Consider the following 20,978-nt stretch of genomic DNA (forward strand, 5'->3'; position numbering starts at 1 on the left):
AACGACATTTATGCTTATTTTTAAGTCAGTTAGAAATATTATATAAAATACAAATTAGTCTACGTAACTTAAAATAATCAAGTGTCAGATGTCAACTTTGACACTTGAAAAAAAAAACAATTATTGCATTACAGCCAGCGGCAATTTCAAGGAGATTATTTAAAGAGATTTATTCTCTTTACATAAATATAATAAAAATCGCGACGCGGGTGCCGTGCAGGGCCTGCAGAATCCATTTTCAGGTCCTTGACCCGAAACTGAGTGGGCGAGAAGAAGCTTATGTCCGCTTCTATATCGGAGTAAAAATAAATCTCCCTGTTGCTTTGAAATATTGTGGATCATAAGAAAAATGCATTAGGGTTTTCGATAAAAATATATATATCTAACTTTCTAAGTATTTTATAACAAGAATACTTTACTAATACATTCCCAAAAATTAAAGTGTAAGTATATACCCTAGGTATAGAGTTGAGAAAAGATTCAACTGAATCTTACCCGCGTTAGGCATACGAAACCTTCACAAACATACTACTAACATATTTTAGGCATCTCAAAATCTTAAGTAGATAATGGCCCCGATTCCTGCAGACACCGCCTAATTTTATTTTAAGTTATATCCGTCATTTTCATATCCGTCGAAAAGGAAAGGGACGGATGATTCACAGCTCTTAATTTTAGGAAGAATGAGTAAATGAATGAATAACCCGGGCGAATCAAAAGGTACGTCGCTGGTATGCAATCCGTTTGACGTGCTGTCTACTTAACTGTGTCGGGTTATTGACGGATGTAAAATTTTTAGACGGTTGGTTTAGATTTGTGCTTAAAATTGACGTGTGTTCCATAAATTTTATGCTTGTCGATTACCCGTCCCTTTCCTTTTCGGCGGATAAGAAAATGACAGATATAACTTAAAATAAAATTAGATGGTATTTACAGGAATTAGCACCATTGTTAATATAAGTACTATTATGTATCTATGTGTAGTTAGACTAAGTTTTTCTTGCAATAAATTATTTTTATTCTCTTAAATTATTATTATATAATTAATTATAATTTCCTATAGATTTTCCTAAGACCTATGGAACATTTTTGTGACATAACTTATTGTAGATTTGCCATGGTATTAACTACTTGGCCGGACATATCGGGAGCGCTGAGAGCTCTCTCCCGGTTATGGAGCATACTCCAGCACGTTGCTCTATTACGGATATACAAATAAAACGTATCCATAAACCGACATGAGCATCGCTGCATGTACAAATACACAAACACAAACGGACGACCCGGAAGCAAATATTGACCACTAGCTTTTGACAGCGGGTTCGCTCGCGTTAAATTGAGGGTAACACCGTTCCTCTTTCCTAATGTACTTACCAATTATTAGCTTCATACATTCTTCTTCTATCGTATGGATTGAGGTGAATGGCCAACCTCATCATCCCAGGTGTCAGGGTTATTATTATTACTGAGCCACCATAGGCCCCTGACATGACTCATATAACGACTACGTACTTAAGTACATCAGTAAGTAATAACCGGGACCAACGGCTTACGATCGATAGACGATCCGTGCTTCGGAAGGCACGTTAAGCCGTTGGTACCGGTCACTACTTACTGATGTAAGTATGTAGTCGTAACATGAGCCATGTCAGGGGCCTTTGGCGGCTCAATAATAACCCTGACACCAGGGTTGATGAGGTTGGTAACCCACCTCATAACCCACACGATAAGAAGAAGAAGAATTGTATAGGTATATTGTCTAGACGTAGGTATTATTTGGGTCTCAAAAGCTTGTGTGTGCTAACTTAAGTAAGTAACTACTTTAATTTAATAAATGTCACTTAAATATTCACGTCTTGTACAACTTCTGAAGACAATTTTTTTTATTAAAAACATTTCTCGTCTCAAGAAAAATTAGCCACTTTTACGTCAGTACAAAAATCCAAAAGAATTCCTTTCTCACCAAAAATGTTTCGAAAATGTACCAAGAATTTTGTGAACAAAACGGTACAATGTCGGCTACGAAGGCAATTTTAGTCGAAAGCTTATTTCTTAAAATATTGTTGGTTTAAACTGGGCTAACAAAACACAACTTTAGTGCGAAATAAGGTTTTTAATTTTACCCTTTTGTAGTATTCAGACGTTGACGCGTGGTTCACTTAAATCAGTAATATTCAGTAATTATTTAATACAGTAAAATTTACTTAAATCAGTAAGTAGTATTGTTTTAAGTTTACGCGGTTATTATCATAATTAAAACACATAATAACGGGTTCTTACCGCGTTCGTGCTTTAAACGCGGTAAGAACCCGTTATTATGTGTTTTATTTACAGTGAATAGTAGCCCGAAACGACTTCTTAACGTGTCCTCCGAAGCATGTATCATCTAAGTCTCGGACAATGGTGTCATCAGCTGCAATGTTTTAACCAAACTGAATCATAACGTATTTTTTGTATGTCATGTGCCAGCAATCGAACCAGATCAAGAGACTAACGCTCTTACCCCTAAACAGCGAATGAAAAGCTAAAATACTTAAGAATGCAAAAAATATACATATTTAGAAATACTTAAAGATTATACAATAAGCGGTTTTAATATCATCATCTCCCTAGCATTATCTCGTTTTTCACAGGGTCCGCTTATCTATTCTGAAGATTTGACAGGTCCGGTTTTTTACAGAAGCGACTGCCTGTCTGACCTTCCAACCCGCGAAGAGAAAATCCAGCCCAATACAGGTTTGGTCATAATCTTCTTAAATGCATTTCTCGGGATTGTGAGTTTCTTCATGATGTTTTTCTTCACCGGTGAGCACGATCCAAACATGAATTATTATTGCCTTTTAGTTGGAATGTATCCAGAGTATTTATTATTGAGTTGTATGTCCCTAATATAACACTATATACAAAGAATGACAATTTACATCAAACAAAAAATATTTTTTTCTTATTTCTCCTCTAATCTATAGGAGATGAATGGCATACATATCCCCCACCCCCTACCACCACTGCCTACCCCTTTGAAAATACAGGCATGATACTATGTTATGTAGACAGAGATGTGTAGACAGAACCCGTCCATCTGTTATTTAGGAGACTAGCTGTAGAACCGTCGAAGCCACGGGCTTATCGTCCGCAACCACGCGCGAAGTTTGAAACCAGAATTTACTGACGATTTCACTGCGGCCACTGAGAACGAAGATATATAGATGGTTTTGACAGCCAGATAGCCCTTCTCAAAAATTGGAAGAGAAGATTATTCCTCAGCCATGATACTAAAATATAACATAACATAAACAGCCTCAATCATTTGGAGAGGAATTGGAGCATACTCGACCACGCTGCTCCACTGCGGGTTGATTTATGGAGGTGTTTTTACGACTAATAGCCGAGATCGAGCCTTAACGTGCCCTCCAAAGCACTTACTTTTTCGGACAAACAGTAACCCCCTGCAATGTCCTTATCAAAGAAAGGACAGTCTCACAAAATGATTTAGACAATGTCCCCATGGGGAATCGACCCCGAATCCCCAGATCGTACTACACTAAAATACATTGAGACACTTACTATAAAGTCACTTATTGCGCTGTATGGTGCGAAAACAATATACTAGGATACAAAAACAATTTAAAAAAGAAACCATAGGCTACAAAAGTTACGCTTTTAAAAATAACACCTTCAAAAAAAATCATTAACTACAAAACAAACACAAAAAAACGCGTTAGGAAAACACACAGAAACTAAAAAGATAAAAATATTTATTTTTTCAAATCGATCCAGGCGTTTTCGAGTAATCGGGGAATATATCCATAGCCTATCCCCATTCATTGATGTTTTTGCCAATATATTATATAAGTAGGTCATATCCATATACCATGCTATTCAGAGCGGCATTGTGTTAAAATGATTAATATTCGACATTGTAGAATAATAGTGACCCATTTATAAAGAAAGAGGACGATTTTCCTTTCTTTAGGGAAATTAATGAGCACGCAGTTCTCACGTGGTATGGGCCAGTAAACAAGGAGATATCTTATTAGTTTCTAGAGAAATAGGCGAAGGTCTCGTGTATTGTAGAGGGGTGTTGAAAAGGCCATATTGAAGCAATTCATCTAAAAAAAATACTTGTATTTGACATTTAATTACCTAACCCGCATTAGGCTGGTTGTCCCTTCAGGTTGGAAGATCAGACAGGCAGTCGCGTCTGTAAAAAACCTAACCTGTCAAATCTTCAGGTTAGATAAGTGGACCCTGTGAAAAACGGGATGATGATATTAAAACCGCTTATTGTATAATCTTTAAGTAATTCTAAGTATGTATTTTTTTTATCTCCTTGTTTAATGCTACTTAGGTATCTTGTGACGTAGCGAGTAGACGCCGCTTCTTCAAAAGCGCACCCCTGATGCCGGGCAGCAGCGGTATCAGTACTGGTTGGAGGCCGAGGAAATGGATTCTGGTAGGGCTCTAGCTAGAATATCACCATTGAGATTGGTCGGTGTACTGCGGAACGGAAGGCGATTGGGGCAACCACCGTTCTACACGCCCTATCTATGGAGTAATGAAGGCGATTACTCCACCGACAAGAGCGCAGCTATTAAATAAAGAGAGAGAGATTTTTTTTTTGTATTCTTAAGTATTTTTATAGACTGATCCCTATCATCATACGGTTTATCATTAACCACCTTAAGACTATGTATAAAAAGTGTCTGCAAATAGTTTCTTGATTATTTGTAGTTCTGCCCACCCCTTCGGGGAATACGGGCGTGAGTTTATGTATGTATGTTAAGTATTTTTTCTTTTCATTCGCTGTTTTTTCCTGTTTGTGCAATAAAGTATTTGTTATGTTATGTTATGTTAAGTGCGTCAGTCTCTCGATCTGGTTCGATTCCTGGTACATGTCATACAAAAATTACGCTGTGAATCTTAGTTTGGTTAAAACATTTCAGCTGATCACCCGATTCGTGCTGACATTTAATTTGTTAAAATAATACTTAATAATAAAAAAGTTCAATAAAGTGCAATAGGTATATTAATTTGTTGACTTTGCGTACTTATTTTATATGTGCAAATTGTGTGCAAACGTCAAATTGCAATGTCGCCTTTGTAGATCCCGAATTTAAAAGCTACGACGCAGTATCCTGTCAAATACTGACTTGGACGTAAAAGAAAATCCGTCAAAATAAATTAATAAAGCTCAGAGCTGGCTCGCAGGTGTCGATAAGTATCAGGTAATACCAATAAATCCAGTTCATAGCCTGGTTGATAAGTTTATTACTTTATGGGAATATTTATGTGGCGGCAAAGTGTTACTTATGATTCATGGCTCGAGATTAGACCTGAACAAATCACCAGCTATGTACAAGTAGAGTCATTGTCTACGTATATTTTCGGTGGTTTATAATGGAAATATCCAGAAAAAATAATATGCGATTGCTTTTAATTACTAACATCATTATGGCTTTAAGAGATAAGGCCGCCATTTGCCATGTACTTAGTTAAGAGTCTTTTTGTAATTATTTCTTTTTGTTTTGGTGCAATAAAGTAACTAATACTAGTTATATATCACTAGGTTACCAATGTAACGTCCATACAGATAGTCCACAGAGCATATTAAAGAGAACAACATTCTTTAGTCAACTTTTACGACTTGCCCGGGATAATAAACAGCTGAACCCTTTCAAGTTTTTATCTTTACCCCCACAAAAAGTTACTATAACACAGACAAATATAGAACACAGTTATATCTCGTCAAAATTAGACATTTACTTACTTACTTTGTTCCACAATAGTTTACAACGTAGAATTAACCCCATATCATGTTACATTGTGTCTGGGAATCTGAGTTATTCACAAACCTACGTTCTGCTAAATTTTATTACAGCAGTAAGGTACAAAAGATCGCTACAAAGCCGTAAACAACTTTGTGCCTAAAATTTAGCCTCGTTGCCATAAAAGCTAGTTGAAGTAAGGGTGAGGCTACACGACGCTGTTTTTGGTACGATGCGACTGTGTGGTGATGTGCCGTCGTTGACCCCGATACCGACCCCGCCGGCGTGGTCGACGACTTCTCCCTCCCACCCCACTAGGGTCGATTAATTCTTTCAAATATTTTTCCTCTCAGACGACGCCCTGAGCCGAGGTTCGAGCCCAACTGGGCACCCTCAGGCCTGTTGTCTTAAACGTTTTACCGGATGAGAACCTTCAGCCCTCCCCATTCGTCCGTCCAAGTAGTTAATACCATCTGCGGCAAATCTACAAGAAGTCACGTCAAAAAAAAAAAGATGTGCCGTCGGGTGTCGTTCTACATAATAATAAGAAATCGCAACGACATGTCACAAGCACGATGCATCGCGAAGTATTGTAAGTATTTTTTTATGAAGAATAGGATTGCATTTGATTACACTTAATTTTAAGTTAAGATAGACCTAAGGTTACCTCACTACTTACTTTGTAATTGGCTATTTATTTACTGTAGTTTTGAAGAAGATTAAGAGTCTTCTCTTCTCTTCACAGCGATGCGACGACGTAACATAGCGGTAAAGCACGTGTAGCCACGCTTTTAGGGAGACGGAAAGTTGAAATAGGGGACAATTAAATCTTTGTTTTATTTTCTGTAACAAAAAATACCAAAAGCAAACTGTAGAATACTATGGAACTTCGAAAATGTATTAAACTGTTAATCTGGCAATAACTTAGAGTGGTAAGTACTAAGCACCTTATCGAATGTCGTCGACCCACAGGCAGATTTGCATAATATATTCCAAGCTTACTATGTCAACTGTTCGACTTGCATACTTTTTCTTAGTAATTTATATACTGGCCAGTAATTTAAATAGAAATAGTATTTAAGTATATTATTATGTCAATCTGTCTTAGCAAATAAAACAATATAGGCGGACATGCGACTTTTAATTAGTCACTTATTAACCTATCTATAAGTAATATCAACCAAGCTCAATTGTTCCGCAAATTATTTTATTTTTGTTTGTCTTTGATTTGTAAACATTGATAAGGGGTTCCATAAAAAGAAAAGGTATTTTGTGGGTGTTCCGTTAAGTACATAAAAGTTTTGGGAGAGGTCTGTTAAAGTCCTTCCAGGAACGGACCTACAGTATTTGCCAATGACGCAGAGTACATCTTCTTGTCACAGTTAAATATATAGAATAATAGGATAATTTCCAACTAGGTAAATCAGTTACTTTTTACTAAACGTCAAAACACGAAATTACTATGGAATTTGTATGAAAAAGCACACTGTGACGTCATAGAAAAATGAGAAAACATGTCGGATATTTTTCTTGATTAAAGTTCATAAACAAGTTAATACATAAAAGAAATTTATTTTCGTTAGTTTTAGATCTGTCTTTTAGTAATCAGAATTTCATAATATATCTGGAACCTAGTACACGACTCAATTTCTTTCATCAATATTATCACGTGAATATGTTAAAGATAAATCTAAAATCTGTTTCTCAGTATCTCAACGCCGGAGATATTAATAATTAAAGTCAGTGGTGGCGAAATGCTCCGTCCCGTTCTTGCAAAACGGCTTTTATAAATATGTAACTTGTATGCACTAGCACCATATGACGTCACGTTTTCCTATTGCCAATTCACTGAATCCCGGTGGGGACATATCACAAAAATCACTTTGTGATCCCTAGTTTGTTTAGGACATTACAGGCTGATCACCTGATTGTCCGAAAGTAAGACGATCCGTTCGGAAGGCACGTTAAGCCGTTGGTCCCGGTTACTCCTTACTGATGTAAGTACGTAGTCGTTACATGAGTCATGTCAGGGGCCTTTGGCGGCTCAATGGTAATCCTGACACCAGGGCTGATGGGTGATGGGGTTGGTAATCCACCTCACAACCCACACGATAGAAGAAGACTGAATTCGGATGGCTGTAACTATTTCGTTTTTCAACAAATTTCCATTCTGTTTTCATACTTGACTATCAATTTATGTCTATTTGGGAACTATAAAGGAAAACTTATATTTTTAATACTTATTAACTACCCTATTTCATGAGCGGAAACGTACAGTCATGAGCAATATAATGTACCCACTTTAGAACCCTGTCGCACTATCATATGTGACAAGTAATGAGACTTAAACGGTTTAATTTGTCAAAAAAGTTAATGTGACATGGTTTCAAAGTTTATACATATATCGTGACTGTACCTTCTTAAACTTAACAACGACTCTCTTGTCGGTGTAGTATTTTCTATCCATCTCTAACCAAATCGCGTTGTATTTCTATAAAAAACTTAGTCCTCATAGAGAGTTCTGACGTAGATCTGTATTTAACGTACCTCACTCACCCCTGTGGGTGTCGTATGAGGCGACTAATGGATTGTGACGAGGGGTCGACAGCTAGTCCTAGTGTGAAATGAACATCTGCTATAATACAGTAACGAGAAAACCTACATTATATTATAACATAGATAAGTATCAGACGCCTAAGCTTATTTATTTATTTAATTGACTCACCGACAGTTACTACATTTACACATATAATTGTTTATTCTATACTACTTACAAATCGGTCCTACGAATGTGGCGTGAAAAGACGAACAAAGACTCGAGTAATAGAGTGCTGTCTCTTTGTTAAGGTTACTTTCACATTTATAATATTATACTTACAGGTTTAATTTTAACATTATATAATATAGCATCACGCCTGTATCGTCTAAGGGGTAGGCAGTGGTGTTTATTAGAGGGTTTAATTTTAGCACGGGTTAAAATCACCCGCGCGCTCTTATTCACAAGCGTATTACTTTATTATTAATTTTCTACTCACTACAGTCTGGATCTTACACGTCAAGAAAATCCCTTAGAAAAATTAATAAAGTGTGCAAACTAGAACTTAGTAATAACAAACGACTGTTGGATGTCGTGTGGTTAGAAGCTACGAGTTTAGTTTGAGTTCAGCATAGTTTATTACTTGCTAGGATGTCGAACTAACTTGGTTTAAAATGGATAAAAATGGAGAACTTGTCAGCTGAATTGGAAATACTGGACCATCCAAGGGGGTTAAAAAGGCCACATCAAAGCAATACATCTAAAACAGCAGCTATTTGACATTTGTTTGCATTGCGCACGTACTTTTATATGCGCAAATGTCAAATTGCAGTATTGCTTTTTTAGATAAATTGCTTCGATATGGCCTTTTTAACCGCCCAGTACATATACATACCTAAGAGTATCTATGTAGATATAAAACTGACGTCACCAACAACTTTTAAGTATTTTTTAAACTCATATAATCAAATTAATATATAAATAATATAACAACAAAACGTATATTTAAATATATACTTAAGTATGGTCGAAATATGTAGAGTTGCATGCTTTTTTACTGCTGTGATCTGCATAAAAAAGTCCTTATATGGAAAAAATATACCCAGACAAAGCCGGGTCGACTCCTTAGCTTTTAATAATATTCGTTTTACGACATTACAGAGCCGAGGCGCCAGAGCGCTGTGAAACGTAAAATCTTAAAGTGAAATTCCTATTGGATTGAGCAAGCGTCATCAGAATAAAATTTTCCTTAAAACTTATAGCAATGGATAGCTGTAAAAATTGGATTCTCTTCAAACAAAGTCGCCTGCTTGAAGTGTTCTCTAGGAGTTAAAAACTAAAACTTGACTATGGAGAAATCGGAAGAATTTCAGAGAAATATTTTCATGTTTCATACTTTTTAGAGCGTGTTTTTCCGTAGTCGGGTTTTATAATTAAAACCCATAATGCCGGGTTCTTACCGCGTTAATCAGGGATATGAGACTCCCGATATTTCAACACTGTTGCAAATGCTATGATCACTGGACGTGTCGTCCGCGGTAAGAACCCGGTATTACGTGTTTTTTAATATATTTTTCAAACTTATATTTTGTACAAATCTTAGAGAAAACTTATAAGTAAGTAAGCGACTAGGTTTGAAGACTATCCAATTATCAAAGCCATCCATTGCTATACGTAAGTTTGCAAAAGCGTCGCAGTCAGATGGTTCTAATAATAGGAACTATGCATTCTAGACGCTAGCAATTACTGTGAGATCAAACATTCGAATCAGACGAAAGAACGTCGGCGTCCAATTTCAAAATTTGAACATATATGATGTGATAAAAAATGAAAACAAAAAATATGTTCGAAGGGGGTGAGGTAAACCTTGCTCAGCCGCTGGTGGGGAGCGCAGCCGTTCTATACGTAGTATTATTCCTTATTCTATGACGCTAGCGTCATTTTTGTGTATCTTACACTCGTATCCTGAGAGAAATTATAGACGGGAGTTACCTTTAGGCTAGTAGCTATATCTATACACATAACAAAACACGACCCGATCGTTCATGAGAGGAACGCGTGCGCTTGGCAACTCCCGTCTATAATTTCAGAAGCTTTGGTATAGAGTGGTATGACGTCATTATGCAGCTAGCGTTATCTTGAAATGCAACTGTAATATCTCTTTACTTTTTACGCTTAAAATCCCACTGAGATTCAAGTTTAACGTGCTGGATGGACTTTAGTGCTCAATCTAAGTTAGGCAGCGTCCGCGAGGGATATAACTTAAACCCTAGACATAGTGGTACAGAATTACCAACTTGACAAGAGTAATGCCGGCTACTAAAGCTGTCTAGAACTATGTTGCAAAATGCGCTTAGTTTGAAAATATTTTGCTCGAGGAAGTAGACTGGCACCATACCACACCCTGACACTCCATACAAAAATCTTACATGTTTAATACCTGATCTCTTTTTATGTTTCTCCACCGGACTTCGTATTTCTAATCTTTACGAAAAAAATGTCTTATCATAGGGCTACTGCGATACAGGGGAAACCCTAGTCCAAGGCCCGCTATAAACTTGTGTTAATTTTACTTTATTAGGTAAATAAGTAATTTTTCCTTTTTTTACTTTAAAAGTCGAAACACCAAATTATTACGGAATTTGTATGACAAAAGACACTATGACGTCATAGAAAAACGCAATAAAATGACGGACTTATTGTTTTTTTTTTCTTGATTAAAATTCATAAATAAGTTAAATAATTCAAATTGAGGAGCAGAGTCGTTAGTACCTACAGTTCTTAGCAGGAAGACAAAAATTGCCATTGTAAAATATTAGTAAAAAATAAATTTGTTGGGTTAGGTTAGGTTAGATTAGTTGCTAACGCTTACTCACGAACGTTTCCACCAGCTTTTATGCTTTAGTGAGAAATGGTTCCATATAAAACCCATTTTATATACAGTTCGGTTCTACAGAGGCAATAACTTTATTATTACATGTTTTACTTTAACAAGCACTTGTGTTACATTTTAGCGTCTGTAACGTATCTACGATCTCATTCATGAATACAACTCTAACTTTGAAAGGTAAATAACTCGGCAATTTCACCTGAGCGCAGTAATGTTGCAGTTAATTCGAATTTTCTAGAACACTTTGCTGACGATCGGCTATTATAGATACTATGTAAGAAGTTAGTACCTAGTTTTCGCTGGTATATTATCAGCCCTTGCGACACGGTAACCGTACCGCGCTCGGCGCGAATTATATCGAGGGCTTCGACCAATAAACGCAGCGAAATGCTATCTACGTAGATAGACGTCATATATTATGGGTATTGGTCGAAGCAATGCTGCGTGCAGGCACACCCCGCTGGTAAGGTTACCTACTTACGTATAATGTAATATGATCATCTATATAAGTATGGAGGCTGGTAACGTGTCACCATATTATTATAATTACATTTTATCACTCTCACTAGAATAAAGAATAATACTACGTATAGAACGGTAACTCTCCACCCCGCACCAATGCTTATCGGCCGACCTCACCCCCTCTGAATCTTACTTGAGAGAGCGCGTGGATTGTCTGTCTCACTCACACTCACGCGATAAGCGGCACTCGGTATGTCCGAATGTGTGAGCAATAAATAGTTTCTTCATCCGTCAGCTGAAATAAATTCTACTAAAGGTAAATCATCATCTCCCTAGAGCTATTCCGTTTTTACGGAGTCCGCTTACCTAACCTGAAGATTTGGCAGGTCCGGACTTTTACAGAAGCGACTGCCTGTCTGACCTTCCAACTTCCAACCCGCTAAACGAAAACCAACCCAATACTGGTTAGGCCACAACTTCCGTAACGCATTTCTCGGTAATGTAGATTTCCTCACTATGTTTTCCTTCACCGCACCGTCGAGAATATGATAATAATTTATGATCCAAACTTGAATCGAAACCTTCTACGTGAGTCGACTATGTAAATAACCCGTGACTAAATGAACACCTCATGGGGTGGGCAGAGCCATAATTTACCGGAATGGAGAGGAATTGCAAATGAATGGCGACATAATGCCCGTAGGCGAGGCAAAGCAAACTTGGAGAATATGATGCGACAATGGGGCTAAATTTGTCACCAATTTAGAATTTGTACGTCTTTGGAACCTGATAACATAATATCACATAAGCTAACGACTATAACCCTTTTAGAGTAGTCAGAGGTACATCCATCACAAGAAGAACTAAGTACCATCGTCGTCAGCTCAAAGGATATCAGATGACGGATGCAGTGCGTAAATAGTGCTACGACCACCTGGGATCCGTCATTTGACGGACTTGAATAAGAATTGGAATAGTGCGAAAATGCCCTAAGAGCCATGCTCTTGTCGGTGTAGTATTTACCATCTAACTGTCTCTAACCTAAGTCACTGTGGTCCTGTGGTACACGGGGTTGTTTCTCAAACGGGGAGCTTCGGTTCGAACCCCGGTGCACTTTTAGAAAGAAAAGAAAGAAAGAAACATTTATTATTTAGGACACCACAGACACGGATTACAATATAATGACATCACATCAGTAGTCAACGCACACACGAAATATTCACTAACAACTGTCAGTTGGGTCGACCATTATAGCTGCCGATACGTCGCACCCTCACCACAGTCACCATTCACCATCTATCACGTTGGGGTAACAGGAAGTTCGGTGAGGTGTGGATACTTAGTTCATCTTGCGATGGATGTATCTCTAGCTACCTCAACCTGTATATAGTCGTGAGTTTATGTTTATACATACAAAAGATCACGCCTATTTCCCGTTGGGGTAGGCAGGGACCAAGGAATTCCACTACGACTCTGACACACCACTTAGGCTTCTTCTCTCATCAAATGTGTGTAAATCAAATCTTAGATAAAAAGAATAGGTACACTACTACTACTTATATATATAAAAACAACGAACTGAAAAGTATAAGAAAACAGCAAAACAGTTTTTACCATAACGGTACAATAACATCAAACCTCGCTCGACGTAGAGGGAAAATAAGGCCACTCGCCGTAAAGAGACTCGCCGTAGCGAGGATCGCCGTTCGGAAAGTCACTGTCAACGCTATGTCAATTCTATGTTTGAATACGTCTCAATTACGATTTCTTTTGACTAAGTATTAATAAAAGATGCTCACTCCACGGACATAAGCGTCTCATATTACAGAAAACGACAGCAAAAACTGCTAACATTATGGAGGCTTCGCGTCTATTTTTAGAAGGGAACTAGCGCAGTCAGAGTCTTTAGACTCAGCTCCGCTTTCACGCGACAATGTCTGAGGTCGGGATTTTGATTAGCTAAAATCCCATGAAGTTGGCTATGTGTTGCTTGGTATACTAACATATAGGTACTACATAGATAATCTAGCATGAATTGTGCCTATAAACCCGGGATGATGAGGACAAAGGGATCGGTTGAGCCAAGAGTAATCAAATTAGAAGTGTCTGGCTTATTGTATTATACTTAGTAGGCGTACCGCGTCATCGAGACTAATTTAAGAGCCACGCTCTTGTCGGTGTAGTATCTTTTTTAGTGTAAAATAGGGCAGTGCTTTACCTCTTCCTTTCCGCCTCGCAGTACTCAGTATGACGCGAGTGGGATGGTGCCCAGAGTAGTTTAATTCAAACCCGTACTAGGACTCCTGTCCTCCGCCTCTAAATAGTACTGACAGTCACTGCTGCCCTCTGTCAGGTTCCAGGTTACAGTCCCTGTAACATGCCCCTTCTGTCCTACATTGCGTACCAATGACTCTCATCGCCATCTCTGCAACCGTTGATGTCTTCACACGTATCCCTGGGCAAGGATTCTACGCTCCGTAGGTCTGGATCCTTATCCGAATTCAGCCACCATCTCGCTCCGGCCGCGGCAAGGACGCGCCGAACAGGAATTGCCCCAGTGGAGAGCAGATAAGATGACTCTGTTCCCCCTGGGGCTGGATTAATGGTCTTCTGGAAAACCAAAACGAAAGGCGTACCGCGTTCTATTAATTACCTAATCTGTGGCACCGCTGTCATGGCTGTTTGCCAAACCAGTTACAGGTTAAATCAGGTTCAATTTGTACAATTTAGCGTGCATTCGAATTACTAAAAAAGTAGGTGGAATTACTAAACGACCTCCGTGGTCCAGTGGTTGAGCGTTGGGCTCACGATCCGGAGGTCCTGGGTTCGAATTCCGGTGGGGACATATCACTAAAATCACTTTGTGATCCGTAAATTGGTTAGGACATTACAGACTGATCACCTGATTGTCCAAAAAGTAAGATGATCTGTGCTTAGGAAGGCACGTTAAGCCGTTGTTCCCGGTTACTACTTACTGATGATGTAAGTAAGTAGTCGTTACATGAGCCATGTGCGTTTGGCGACTTTTATTGATATATAGATACACTTTCAAAGTATTGGGTAAACATGTCCCCCACACATTCCAGCCACAGCCTAATGGATTATTAAGGTTTATTTGCGCTCGAAATTTGAAATATTAGACCAACCACTTTCCAATTCAGTTTGATAGTTTTAGGCTTAATATGCAAACTAAGTAATGTAATTATTGCGCTCCATCGCTCGTGGCCTGTTGAGTTTGGATATCTGAAGTTTAGACGTGACCAATTTTGCATGTTACTAGAGGTATAATAAACTACATCAATTAATAGCACAATGCTTAGCTGTTACCACAGAGGTCATCCGAAGGACGTAGGTAATACGATCCTGACGACTGAGTGACCGACGAGATTACTCAAGCCGTAGAGGCGGCCAATCAGCTGGCGACAACAAACAGTTTAGGAACCCGATACAGACCACGCCGGCGTGGTAGACGACTTCCCTCATTCAATGCAACCAACATTTGTATCGCTATCGACGCACGCGGGTCGTTTAGGTAATTCTTTCAAATATAAAATCGTCTCAGACAAAGACGACCTGAGCCGAAGTTCGCGCCCAACTGGGCAAGTAATTAATGCCCTTTGCGACAAAAAAGATCAGAGGTCATAACAACTTATGGCATTGATAACTCCGGAGCTCTGTGACTCTCCCGAACGTCGATTCCCGCTACGGCGAGTCTCTTTACGTCGCGTGTCATTTGAAAAATGACTTCGAAAGTATGAACTGTACGGAATCGCGAATATGTTTTCAGGTTGTAATACCTATCCTAAGGACAGTGATTGAAGAAAATCAACGGGATAAAACAAGTCTCCAAAGAATAATTGTAAGACGAACAATTCATGTTTCGAATAAGCAGCTTAGCGATAGCAAAGGTTTTCTATAAAAGTAAAGCTTGTAACTTCAATGCGATCAAGCGTTTAGCGTTCAGTAAATAGAAAACATTAATCTTACTTTGTTAAAGGTGAAACACGAAATAATGCGGTGTCTGATGAATGAGAATGATTAATGGGGACGCCTTAATAGCCAGCGAGCTATGCCTAAGTTAATATCAGAGATGTTCTAAGTTGTGTACTTACCAACCTATTACCGATTAATTTTCATCTACTACGATTCTGTTGTGAATACTTGTGAAACGGCTAGATGCACATTGACTAAACTCAAAGAAAAAACTTATGCATAAGTAATTGAGAAGTTTTCGTTTCTAAGTTGTGTACCTACCTATTACCGATTGTCATCTATGTGTGAATATTACGATTCTGTTGTGAATATATGTGAAACGGCTAGATGCACATTGACTAAACTGACAGAAAACACTTAAGCATAAGTAATTGAGAAGTTTTCGTTTCTAAGTTGTGTACCTACCTATTACCGATTAATTGTCATCTACGTGTGAATATTACGATTCTGTTGTGAATACTTGTGAATCAGCTAGATGCACATTGACTAAACTGAAAGAAAACACTCATGCGTAAGTAATTGAGAAGTTTCCCCTTCTAAGTTGTGTAACCTTACCGATTGTCATTGGAGGCGCACGTTACCTTAGAATTTTTGAATTTTTAGGTCGCTAGTTGTTTCTCCTTGGTAACTTGTCCAACAAGAGCGAATTGTTACATTTGCACTGCACTCACTTCACACAGCACTTTTGCAATTTGTATTTGCGTTATGTATTTTATAGTTCAATGAGTGGCGTGGCTTGAACGGACGTTCTGTCGTGCTGCGTAAGCCAGAGGCCAATTGGAATGAAATTTTATAGAAAAATGGGTTTGTAAATTAAAATAAAGAATAGACGTGGGGAGAGAACTGCCCTGGCCCGCTTCAAAGTAAAAGGTGTAAAGAAAAAGAATAAGATTAAGACTTACCTCGGCCGCCGCTGCTCACTGGTCTCCTCAGTTTAATTCTATGTTTTATTAGTATTTTATTAGTTTGTTAGTGCCCGGCCGGGTTAGTCATAGTTTTAAGATAATTAGTTTAGTGTTTTAGTTGTTTAGTATAATTTTAAAGATAGTTTATAGTTTTACACACACACCATGTTCACAGATATTTGCGGAAGATGGCTGCGCACTCTGACGCGCCGACTCAGTATCTTCTTCGTTCGCGCATGCGCGTAGGAGCGGTGTGCTCATTTCATAGTCCAATTACTTGTTAATATATTTTTTAGGGCGATTATTATAGCGGCCAAGGTTTAGAAATTAGAAGTAAGAAACATGAAATAAAGACAGAATAGCAAGCCATAACATTCCCCCCCACTTGGAATCCTTTCAGGGATTTCAAAAGATAAATTAAGAGTCAATCAGCTTAATCAAAATACTGTATAAAACTAAAATAGTGACAAGTTAACAGAGAATGTTCATACGAATCGGACTTTCAAATGTACAACTGTTTATAAGGACAAGTTTACAGAGAATGTTTCAAGATAATCACATGAGTGAGCAGAAAGTAGAATGTGTGCTTGGATAAAAAAAAACAAAGCGAAAGAAAACGTAAATAGATATATTAAAAGAAATTGGTTGATTAATTACTAAGAGGTAAAGGACAGATTTTGGCTACAGGTCTACGTAACAAACCCTTCGCAGTACGAAGCGTAACAACTCGTACGACGCCGTCGTTGCCCGGATGGATATCGACCACCTTACCGTAATGCCATTCTAACGGAGGTAAGTTCTGTTCTACGATTGTTACGATATTCCCAATTTTAACATTTGCCTGACCTTTGAACCATTTTACCCGTTGTTGCAACGTATGAAGGTAATCACGTTGCCACGCGCGCCAGAAACTTTGAGTGAGCTTCTGAAGCATCTGCCATCGCTCGCGTGGTGGAACATAAGTATCCTCGAGTTGAGGTTCGGGGAGTGAAACCAACGGGCCACCAGTCAAAAAGTGTCCGGGAGTTAAAACGTCTACCTCGCTGGGATCGGATGAAAGAAAACACAGCGGTCGAGAATTAAGAACAGCCTCGATTTTAGTTAGTACTGTTACCAACTCTTCGAAAGTTAAAACTTGTAATCCTACTACACGCTTGAGATGGTGTTTCATTGACTTAACGCCGCTTTCAAAAATACCACCGAAGTGGCTGCCGGTTGGAGGATTTAGACGCCAATCTATACCGCGTCCTGAAAATTCCGTATTTAATTCAGACTGCTTGGTAAGTAGCAATTGATGTATTTCGCTGAGGTAACGCCTCGCACCTATAAAGTTTGTGCCACAATCTGAAATCACCATTTTGCAGAGACCGCGTCTAGACACAAAACGATCAAAAGCCGCAATGAAAGCTGGAGTAGATAAATCAGATACGACTTCTAGGTGTATTGCCTTGACAGCAAGACACACTATCACGCAAACATAAGCCTTATACGTTTTTGCATTTCGTCGTCGACTCTCTTTAACCGTAAATGGTCCTGCAAAATCAACTCCGACGTTTTGAAAACAACGCGCGGGTTGTACTCTAGGCGACGGCAGGTTACCCATCATAGGTTGACATGGTGTTGGATTGACCTTGAAACAGGTGACACATTTAGATAGTCGGGACCGAATCAAATTCCGAATACCTAGAATCCAAAATCGTCTCTGCACGAGAGATTGTAAGGTTCGGGGGCCACAATGTAAATGCAGTCGATGATAATAATCGATTATAAGTCGTGAGATGGGAGATAACTTCGGCAATAATATAGGATGAATTGTGTTTTGTGGTAACTGAGAATTTTTCAGCCTCCCCCCCACTCGCAGAAGACCCAACTCGTCAATAAAAGGGTACAGCTTTTGTATAATGCGACTACAAGGGATGTTTGATTTGACGGAGTCTATTTCTTCCGAAAACGATGCTGCTTGTTCATGTCGAGCTAGCGTAGACAGCGAAGTGTTCAATTCCTCAACCGTTAATGGTGATGTTATACGAGCCTCAGACGAACGCTTTGAATTCGCAACGAAACGCAAACACCACGCTAAGACGCGTTGTACACGTGAAAGAGATGAGCACTTGTGAATAAGTTGTGAAACAGCATCATCCTTCTCAGACGTTGGTAATGCTACGTGAGCTGTAGATTTCAGTTCGGGAATATTGTCAGGGGAAACTAATTCTCTTTGAATAGGCCAAGATGTTGATTCGGCTAAAAGCCATTTTGGTCCAGACCACCAAGTTGGACTCGTAATAATTTGAGAACAGGGAAGACCACGACTGCAATGATCAGCCGGGTTATCATGAGTCGATACGTGTAACCAATTTTCGACGCTTACTTCGTCTATTATTTTAGCCACACGATGCGATACAAACGTCTTAAGTTTGTAGGGAGGTGTATTCAGCCACGCTAACACAGTACTACTGTCTGTGAAGGCAGTTACTCGCACGATGTTAATTTGACTGTGAAGTAAACTATACATATGCTTTAACACGCGCGCAAGAAGAGCAGCACCACACAACTCAAGTCGGTTAACCGTTAAAGGTTTTAAAGGGGCTACCCTAGACTTCGCAATTAACAAGTGCGATGTAATGTCGCCGTCGCCAATTGATCGTTGATAGACGCAACACCCGTAAGCCTTCGTCGATCCATCACAAAACCCGACTAGTTCGTATTTGGCTGTATTAGAAAGTGCTACTCGACGAGGAATACGCACTTCAGTCAAATTTTGTAACTCCGATACGAAGTTTTGCCACTGTTGTGAAACGTCCGCAGGAACGGATTCGTCCCAGTCCAACTGACGTCGCCACAGGTCTTGAATAAGCAACTTGGCTATAAGAACCACCGGGGTTAACCACCCAAGAGGGTCATAAATGCGAGCGACATTTGACAGAATAGAACGCTTTGTACATTTCGAATCTAGCTGAGATGCCGAATAAGTGAAATTGTCTTGAGTTGGATCCCACTGTATTCCAAGAATCTTAAGCGTGTGTTGATTGCTATTGTCACAAAACGGTTTTGGTATTTGACAATGCTCCGAAGGTAATTGGGAAAGAAACTCAGGGGAATTGCTACTCCATTTGCGGAGCTCGAATTTAGCACAGTCCAGTAATTTAACTAATTCGTTTTTCAATTCAATAGCTTCTTCTACAGAAGGGGCTCCGACTGTGATATCGTCCATAAAAGTGTCATGTTTGATTATTTCAGCAGCGCGGGGCCACTGTGCACAGTGATCATCGGCGAGTTGATGCAAAGTTCTTATTGCAAGATAAGGTGAGCTGCTCACCCCGTAAGTAACAGTAGTGAGTTCGTACTCGCGTACAGGTTCTGAAGTCGAGTCTCGCCAAAAAATGTGTTGGTATTTACGGTCTTCCGGTCGCAAATCAATATTACGGTACATCTTAGAGATGTCCGCGGTGAAAACTACCTCGTGAAGGCGGAACTTAGTAATGATGTCTACGATATCATTTTGCAGTTTTGGACCGGTGTGGACAATATCGTTTAAAGCCTTCCCGTTAGTAGTTCTCGCGCTGCCGTCGAAAACTACACGTAGTTTGGTAGTTGAACTATCTGGTCTTAAAACGCAATGGTGAGGAATTATATTCCGGTCACTATCGTTCGGTGGGTCAACAGGTTGCATATGACCCAACTCGCTATACTCGCGCATAAAGCGGACGTAATCTTCTTTCAGTTGGTCGTGACGATGAAGTCGTCTTTCAAGGTTTGTGAATCGTGATAAAGAAATATTATAAGAATCCCCGAGTTTTTCGCACGGCTCCTTGACTAACATAGGAACGACGTACCTTCCGTCAGGATTGCGTTTCACTAGATTGGTATATAACTGTTCACATTTATCGTCTTCTGGGTTTGAAATATCAACCGACGGGGGCTCTTCGACCTCCCAAAAACGCTTGACCACATTGTCTAGGGCAAGTGTGGAAGCAAAGAGGGAAGAGGTAGTCGGTGGGGGTCGACACTCGGGGTCGAGCTTCCCCGTGAGAACCCAGCCGAATACGCTGTGCAGAGCGACCGGCAAGCCCGGGCCCAAATTTAAACGCTGACCGTCATAGACATTATGAAACAGCTCGGCACCTAACAATAAATCAATGTCATTAGGTTTATCAAAGTTTTCGTCCGCTAGAGTTAAATGTTTAAAAGAATCTCGAACAGTAGAAGGGACTTCTACTGCGGGCATTTTGTTTGTAATAGTGTTCATTACGATCGGAGAGACATCGAAACTTGGTTCATGGGAATCGCAAGGTTGTATAGAACATGACGCTATGCCCTTTATCTGGTGGACAGTGTTTTGACCTAGACCAGCTACGGCTACGTGGCAGCGACGTAAAGGTAAGCCCAGACGCTGTGCACAAGCACTAGTCATAAAACAATCTTGCGCT

At 39.3% G+C, this 20,978-nt stretch overlaps 1 protein-coding gene across 1 annotated transcript in view; it reads right to left on the reverse strand.

The window, feature by feature from the left end:
• LOC126377254 (amelogenin-like) overlaps positions 1-16,368 on the reverse strand; it is a 93,668-nt gene extending 77,300 nt beyond the window's left edge. The window contains exon 1 of the mRNA XM_050024977.1: positions 16,228-16,368. The gene's annotated coding sequence lies outside the window, so the exon portion shown is untranslated. The remainder of the gene's footprint in view (positions 1-16,227) is intronic.
• Positions 16,369-20,978: the final 4,610 nt, after the last annotated feature.

This window comes from Pectinophora gossypiella, chromosome 22 (genome assembly GCF_024362695.1).
Source record: "Pectinophora gossypiella chromosome 22, ilPecGoss1.1, whole genome shotgun sequence".
NCBI lineage: Eukaryota > Metazoa > Arthropoda > Insecta > Lepidoptera > Gelechiidae > Pectinophora > Pectinophora gossypiella.